This window comes from Pinus tabuliformis, chromosome X (genome assembly GCF_031772625.1).
Source record: "Pinus tabuliformis cultivar Carrire ecotype Pingquan chromosome X, CPIR1, whole genome shotgun sequence".
NCBI lineage: Eukaryota > Viridiplantae > Streptophyta > Pinopsida > Pinales > Pinaceae > Pinus > Pinus tabuliformis.
In genome coordinates this window covers 1,150,155,386-1,150,164,012 of record NC_142308.1, presented here as the reverse complement: position 1 = coordinate 1,150,164,012, position 8,627 = coordinate 1,150,155,386, and positions in this window count along the sequence as shown.

Below are 8,627 nucleotides of genomic sequence, written 5' to 3'. Positions count from 1 at the left end.
AAGAGTAATAGGACCTTTATCCTGCACAAAACCAAATTATCCCTCAAAAGAATTGGTGTATTGCAATAAGATAACATGTTCCACAGGTTTGAGGTTTGCAATGATTAACTTGACCAAACTATCAAATATTTGATTGAATTCTTGAATATTTTAACTCTTTCTTCTTCATTCATGAAATTGGGTGATCAATAGCCTTCCATCTTTCTTAAATGCCCATTTATTTAGGAAAACATCATGGAATTGATTAGAAATTTTGATACCCTTATCACGTAAATCTTGAACCCATGTTTTTTCACTCTCTTATATGGAAAGAGAAAATAATTTCACTACAACATCCTCTTCTTCAATATAAAATCCACACACACTCCAACATAATTGATATATATTTCCTTAAGCTATATTGGCATTATTTCTAGAGAAATTAGACAAACATTCATCAAATTTATTAGGCATTTTTTAGGGTATCCCAGAATGGCAGTCATATCCAAAGGATTGAAGTTATTGGTGATACATGACTTATCCAATGGAGAGGCTCTTGGAGGATTATTCAAAAGTGACTAAACTACAAAAGAATTGCATGGTGTACTTCTTATATAGGCCTTAGGAGGATTAGCAAATCTCCTATTAGGTACTAGAGTGGAAGTTCCTTAGTTTGTATGAGACTATGGAGTCGCTAGATGAGAAGCCTATAATAGACTTTGAGATATGCTCATCAAGAAATCAATTTAAGCCTATAATTTGGATCTAAAGAAAATGGACTCAACTCCTCCCCAACAATAGTGCCAACATTGTTACGAAAAAATATAGCATCTTAGAGCAAATCCTCACTAAGAAACCTAGATCAAGTGAAAAAATTGGACTTTCACCATTGTTAGCTAAGCAACAATGACCTTTGATTTAGTGATGTATACAATCAACTGAGGGAGGCTTCCCTGGTGGATCTTAGGGATCAAATAATGCAATTACCTCAAGCTAAGTGGCCCCTGAGGGTTCTATAATGTTTTTTCCCAAGGATAAAAATAGAAATTGGGATTTAGGGTGGATTAAAGATATTTTTTTATATTTGAGTTCAAACATTCCTATGGCTCAATCTAAAGGTTTCTGAACAAACACAATCTATAAATTATAGTTGGTTGTCACAACTAGCTTGTTAAATTAGAAATTGTAGCAAGTTTATAGTAGCAGCAAAATTAATCTTTGAATCTTTGAAAAAAATGTAAAATGATGGATAAAGTAATTGATAAATTATATAATATAGTACAACAAATTTCCTTTGGCTAAAATACATAAAACAACGCTAAAAACCCTAAATGTCAACCCTAAACTAGAACCAAAAAATACATGTAAAATGATACTTTTGTTTTTCCAGTTAATTATAAATGAACATGAAACCTATGACAATAACATACAAGATAATTAATTTTGAAAAATGTATGATTTTTCTAAAATAAACCCTAATTTACCCTAGAAAAAAAAAAAAAAAAAAAAAAAATTGGGGTTTTAAAGGTTGCCACAAGAAGGAGGACTATTGCCTTCTTAATATAGGGCTAATGGAGTGTATGAACATACAAACTTAGGGAAACCTAGCGTAGAAAATATGATTCAAAAGAACTAAGGAAATTCAATATACTTACCCAAGGGTTTGAGTGAAGGCTCTCAAATTTTCAAAGATAGTTTAAGGGAATTAAGGATCTAACTTGGTACTTCCTCAAAAACTAGAAGGGTTAGTTTAACAAGGATCATGAGATAGTATCATGCTAGCATGCTTAATACATACGCCATACATCCAATAAAAAATAAAACCAAAAAAAAAGAAGTTAACCTACTTAATTTACCATGCATTCATCCAAGCTTCACCATAAAGTCCATGAAAAGAGATAAAATCCATGTCTAAAGAAGTCCCCAATCAAGTCACTCAATTAGTGCTCCATAGTGAACTAGTGATAAGTTATGTGATCCAAGATATGTGTATCTTAGATGTAACAATGATACAAGGAGGTGAACCTATCCTTTATATATATGATGGAGACCAAGCGATTTAATCCTCCAATTAGGCTAAAACTCCCTAAAAATTCAAAATTCATGATACAAGGTGGATAGGTCATTAAGTCGTCTCCGGGGATAGTCTCTATCATGAATAAACATGAAAAATAGGCTCAAAGAGCCCACATTTGAGTAAGATCCCATCCAAAAGGTGATGGCATCCTCATAAGTCATGTCTATCCATGAAAAGGTGCAATGGATGGCTCAAGGGTATGTCTTATCACACAAGTCACATCTCCTCATCCAAAAGTGTACCTCATCATTAAAAGAGAACCTTTCAATCCCAATTTCATCCTCCAAGGCCCATGTCATCATAAAATGTAGTGCTATTATAATTTTCTCATGATAAAGTATGATGTAATCAAGCTAGGAGGTGTCAAATCCCCTCCAAAGGGGTCCCAAGTCATCATCATAGAAAATATCCTCAAAAATTGTCCAACATCCTTTGTCATGTGCCTTATGTCATTTGCGAAGGTGGTGGAACATCAATTGTGAGGTGCTAGAGAAGCATCGTTATCATCGCTATCATAATATCATCTAGCACATATTCAAGGAATCAAGTGAGATCAACATCATGTGTACAAGAACCATAAGAGCATCAAACTAAAGCATATTTAATGTCAAATACATCCAAATACTTTACATTAGGTATCATTTTCAAAAGTATCACTGACATATAAATGTATACGAGTTGTTGGTCTTAAGGTATGGAAAGGTTATCATTTGTCCCTATTAGGTGCTTCCAACCCTAAGGGGAAGAATTGTTCCTAGACCAACCCTTTCAAGTGATAGGTTCTGTTAGGATCCTATATTAATAGGATTCAAAATTTTGAATAGGTTGTGATTAGTCTTGTAATATTGTACATACCTTTACTTTTCTGCAAATGTTTTCCATATTAAAAATTAAAAAATGTAAAGAGGGTATGTCCTAAAAGAAATATCAAAGGACAAAAGAATAAGAAAAGTGAAAAAAAGTGAAAAAATATGAACCCCAAACAAAAACAGATCATGAAAATGTGCAAGTCTAAGTGCCACTACTTTTTACTTTACTGTACGAAATAATGGTTGTGTGCAGCTTGTCATAAATGCCACAACCCATGATAGTCAAACTGTTTAATCTTGACTATTTCATGTTTATAGATAGAGAATAAATATCTAGCCAAACTGTTTAATCTTGGGAGATCAGTAGTTAGGTAGAGAAATAAAATGTGTTCATAAGCTTAATCTGAGCCATTGGAAGATATAAGGTTAGAATTAGATAGTTTACTTTTCAAAAGAAAAAGGAAAGAAAGGGTCTGCTAGCTTAAATGCACCCAATAAAGTGAAAAAAAAAATGTTAGGGTAAGTAGAAGAAAGGTTGCAGAAGTACAAAGTTCATTGAAACAAAAGCACATTTATCATGCTTAAAACCCCTTTACTCTAAGTTTTCTCCCCCTTCCGCTTTATTTAACTAACTCTGCAAATTCACATTTTCCACCATATAAACCCTTTAACCCATCACCTTGGTGCGGTTAACAAATCCCGCCGCATAAACTCTGATCCCACTACATTTAACCCATTAATTACATATTTGACCCCGCTGATTCATTAATTAATTACAGTTTAGTGTAATTAATTCCCCCAGGTCTCGCAAATCTCCACCCCTGCTCCCGCAATGCAACTTCACCGCGTGACAACCATTAGATCTATCACCCCCAGATCTGACGGCGTGCATCCATATCGCATTCATTCACCTCCCAACCTTTACCCGCCCGAGAGCACACGAGATTCGTGGTTTTGCTCGGGCCCCTTTTGGCTACGTGGCATTTCCTCGTTAACTTGTGTGCTCTCAGGAAAATACCACCCCACTCCCAAAAGCAGTGCGATGAGCAATGAAACCGCCTCCCTGCGTAAGCCCAAAACCATCACTATTCATTATGAAATTTCCTGCCAATTTCTAACCGTTGCTGGTTAAAAGGCAAAAGACACCCATTTTCACCCTTTTTCGCTCATTTTCTCTATGAAAGCCTCCTAAGCTTTCCTGCACCACCTTGAGCCTTTGCAACCAGATTTGACCACCAACTGCCTCCCGAACACGCTCGGAAGCCCAATTCAGCCCTCCAGTGCACAACTGAAGCCATAGTACCCTCTGCATCCACAATTCACACCAGTTTACAACCTATACCACCATTTCTAGGTATTTTAACAAAAAACCAGAATGACCCTCTCAATTTAAAACGTACAATGAATTCAAGAAATAATTAATTGAATTTAATTGATTTCCCCTAAATTGAGAATATTTCCCCCCTGAAATACCCAAACCCCTATCCTGCAAACTGCCAATACCCTATCTTTGTACAGACCTATTCAAAGCTTCACTTATACAATCTGTACAAGCCTAATTCCCACATTTTATCCTCAAGATGGCTGCCCAGACCTCTCTAGATGTCAGACTGGTCTCAACCCCTCACCTGGACATTGACCATTTGGCCCTAGTAGACAGGGATTTCCAAATAAAAGACACTGCTACTCCAGGCCACCTTCTGAAGCTCCACTGCTAGAGTAAATATAGGTTCCTAAACCATGCTGATGACATCAACCTTTGGGAATCCAATTTTCCCAAGTATATATTCCCAGAAGTTCACCCATTCCCAGACATTGTACATTTTTGTCATGCCTGTTATATCCCTAGCCAAAGGGCTATTGTTGCCCCAAACCATGAGTTATTATTCACCATTACACCTGAGTCAATCAACCAGATGCTTCAAATCCAATCTAGCCCCAATCTAACCCCTCTATCCATTGGACACCTATTGGACTTGTACCTTACATTAGACCAGGTGAAAATCAAGAAAATTTTCTAGAATTTTATCATTGAAGACTGCCATACTCCTACAGATACCCCACCCTATGCTGCCACCTTTTTCTCAGAGACTGCCAGGCACATAATCACCATGCTCTCATGCATCCTTGGATATACCATAGATGAGCATGTGGATGAGGTCATCTTGGCCTTCTTGTCCATTTTTACTCTAGGAAAGCCTCCTGTTATCATGTTTGATTATGCTCAATTCATTGCAGATAGAATGCATGAACAATTCAATAGACTACCCACTAAAAGATTTTTCAAATACTCTTCAGTGTTGTTTCATATGTTCTTGTATTACCAAACAGATAAGTTCCCTTTGAGAATCCATAAGTTGGATACCAAGGGAAAGGAAAGATCAGTCATCTACTGGACACCCTTGGTCCACAAGTTTTCTGCAGCATTCACCTACAAAGACTTCATAGACTCCTTTGTATACCTTGTCATGAACATGCTGACTTCTAAGGCTCACCCTAGAATCAGCCCAGAGATCAAGAGAGTACTACAATTGGAAAAGAACAACAAGGTGGGAGACTGGTACCTCTACCAGAACCACACTGAGATCAGAATCTATGGCTGCCAATTAGCCCCCTATAAGTTGCCCAAATACCTCCCTATGAGGATATTTTCTCTTGAATACTTCAGACAAATCATCAACTCTGATGAGGTCCACTTCCTAGCTTATAGGAAGAAAACCCAGTTCAAAGTGAAAAACCAATTGGGCCCATTCATTTGCAACAATAGAGAGGCTGGACTAGAGGCTGACAGTTTACTACAAAAGATGAAGTTCAGAAACAGCTTCATATGGCAGTATGACCCTCAGGGGGTTATAACTAAACTTAGACTCAAGGTCAAGTTGGGAGCATACATCCACCACCCAAGACCTGACATTGAATAGTTTTCTAACTAGGATGAGTGGGTGGAGAACACCTTGATTGATATGGATAGCACTGTTGTGGATGTAGAGAACACACTCATTGATCTTGAAAGACAATTTGATCACAACTCTTTCCTGCAGGTTCCAGAACAAGGGGAGCCAATGAACATTCCTCCTGCCCTTCAGACCCTAGCCAATGAGAAGAATCCTAAGAGGAACAGGGAGGAGGCATCTAGCTCTACCATGGAGATTACTGATGAGCTGTTTGAGCCAAGCAAGAGGCCCTAGTTGAATCCTGTCTTTGAAAAAGAGGAGAACATTACTTCAGAGGAAATAACTGACACTGAGGCAATGGGGTAGAGAAGTGAAAAAACATCTGCATCAGAGGAAACACAGGAGCCATCAACCTCCAACACACAGATGATAGAGAGATAGCAGAGTATGGAGGTTTATTCCTTTGTTAGGCCAGTTGACAAGGAAAAGGATATCAAAGATAGATTCAAAGAGATAAAGATGAGGAATGAAAAATTGAAGGCAGAGACATATGCCTAATACCTCAAGCTTACACCACAAAACCAGACCAGACTGATGTCAGCCTTTGACATCAAAGCAGGGAAAACGTAGGTATCATTCTTGCAGCGCATTGTAGAGCAACCAAAGACCTTAGCAGATTACAAGAAGACAAATTTTGAGGTGTTGGCCAGGGATGTTCATCCCATTGATCAGATAGAGTTCCATAAACAAGCTGGAGAAATGATTTACTCCACCCTCATAGGAAAGGCCATGGAAGCCTACAAGCTACAGGAGTCATTGGGCAATGTGACAGCCCAGTACAAATTGGAGAAGGCCTCCTCACATGCCAAAGACACTAGGATAAAATCCTTGGATGACTTGATCATTGAACTAGGCCATGACCCAAGTGATGTTAAGGCCACAAACAAATTAATCAAGAAGAAGAATGAGGACATAGCAGCCCTCAAGAAACAACTTAAGCTGCCTCATTCACAACACCCACAAACAAAGGAGGTCTTGGAAAGTCTGAGCAATCATGAAGAAATAATGGACTTAGTGCTGCAACTGATTGATCAGTTGAAGGAGATGGAGAAAGAACTAGATAGCTTGATGCATCTCAAACAAGCTAGTCTGGATAATGCTCCTGCAACTGTCATTCCAACAGTTTACACTGTTGTACCTTCTACTTTGGTAGCATCCTTAGCTCCCACTGCTCCAATGGCCACTGCACTACCAGCAACTACATCAGCAATAGGATCAACAGCAACAGGCTCCACAAGAGATGAAGCAAACAGGCTGGTCAAAGCAATGGAAGAAATGTCCATTCAGACCAATGAGATGAACAAACTTAAGGAGAAAGTCACCAGCCTGGAGACAGATTACAAATTGGCCCAAATCATGCACAGAGAAGAACAACAAAAGGCCACAAGGATGACTGAAAGAATCAAAAGCCTGGAGAAAGAGCTGACACTGAATGAGCCTCTAGGTCAGGCTAAGGAACAACTGTGGGCCAATATCATTGACTCTGTCAATGATATTTTTCCATCCATTCAGGTCATTTTTTAACAAATTGAATTGATAAATCAGGCTACAAAAGTCATTCAGAAAGTTAAAGAAGAACTTGGAGATATGCCAGAGGAGGCTGCAAGGATCATTCATTTCCTCAACTCGAATAACAAGTATGAGTTGCAAGAACTAGAGATACCTGACAGGACAGGTACAATTTTGGAAGTTAGAAGAGTCCTCACTAAGAGGAATTTGCTATTGAACTTGGAGGATAAGTGTCAAACCATGCAACTAGCCATTGACAGGTTCATGGTTAAGTTCGAACTTTCGAGGCAAAAGGGATTACCTAATCCCTTAGTTATAAATGATAAGTTAATGACACAGGAGGATTACAATAAGAAGATCAGGAAAGTGGCCAGAGATCAAGTAAACACTTCATCCATGAAGGGTATACCAACAGGGAAAGTATTATACCAAACTTTTGAAAACTTGTTTTACCTCTAGCATGAGGTAAAACACCTTTTTGTCAATAAGCCAACTTTTGCCAAGTATACAGAGTCAGATGAGATATACCGAGAAATTCTCAATATCCAATTACCAGATGCTGAGACATGGGAAAAACTCAATGATTTACTGTAGGAAATACACAGTAAAAATATAAAGGTACAATAAATCACTTGAAATGAATTAACTTGAAATGTCACTCAGAATTTCTTTAAGTACACTCTGTTTTGCATAGTTAATCATTTATATGTTTTCCTCTGATACCCGGATTTGAGAACCCTTAATTGCTCTCCCATCCCGGTTGACCTCTTTCATTCTCTTCATGATCCGGCCTATGGAACCCTTAATTGCTCCCTGGATCTGATTGGAAACCATTTCACCTTCTAGCCTTTGAGATTTGTAGTAACTCCTCTATCTTGCCCTCTAGACATTGTTTTTAGAGCTTAATCCAGTCCTGTTTGTCTTACATTTGACCCCATAGCCCAATGGTAAAAGACAATCCTTTTTCATCTAAGTAAGTGATCCCATCACCCAAATTCAAATCAAAAACCCCAGCACAATCATAACTAGCCTAAAATTAATTAACTAAAACAAAGTTAAATCATAAAGATAGAGCCCTCTCTGATATTAGGAAAGCTAGGTCCTGATCTCCAAAAGTGGTTTGTGGTTACCTCTATTATTTCTTTCTCTGACAACTTGGAAGAAATTTTGGAGTGATAACATCATTGGCGACTCAACTGGGGACTTCGATCCTCAGTATCATAAAACTTTAAGGAAACCTTAAATTTAATCTTGAGCCCCTTAAGGTGATTTTCCCAAGTTGTTCTTAAAAAATTTCAT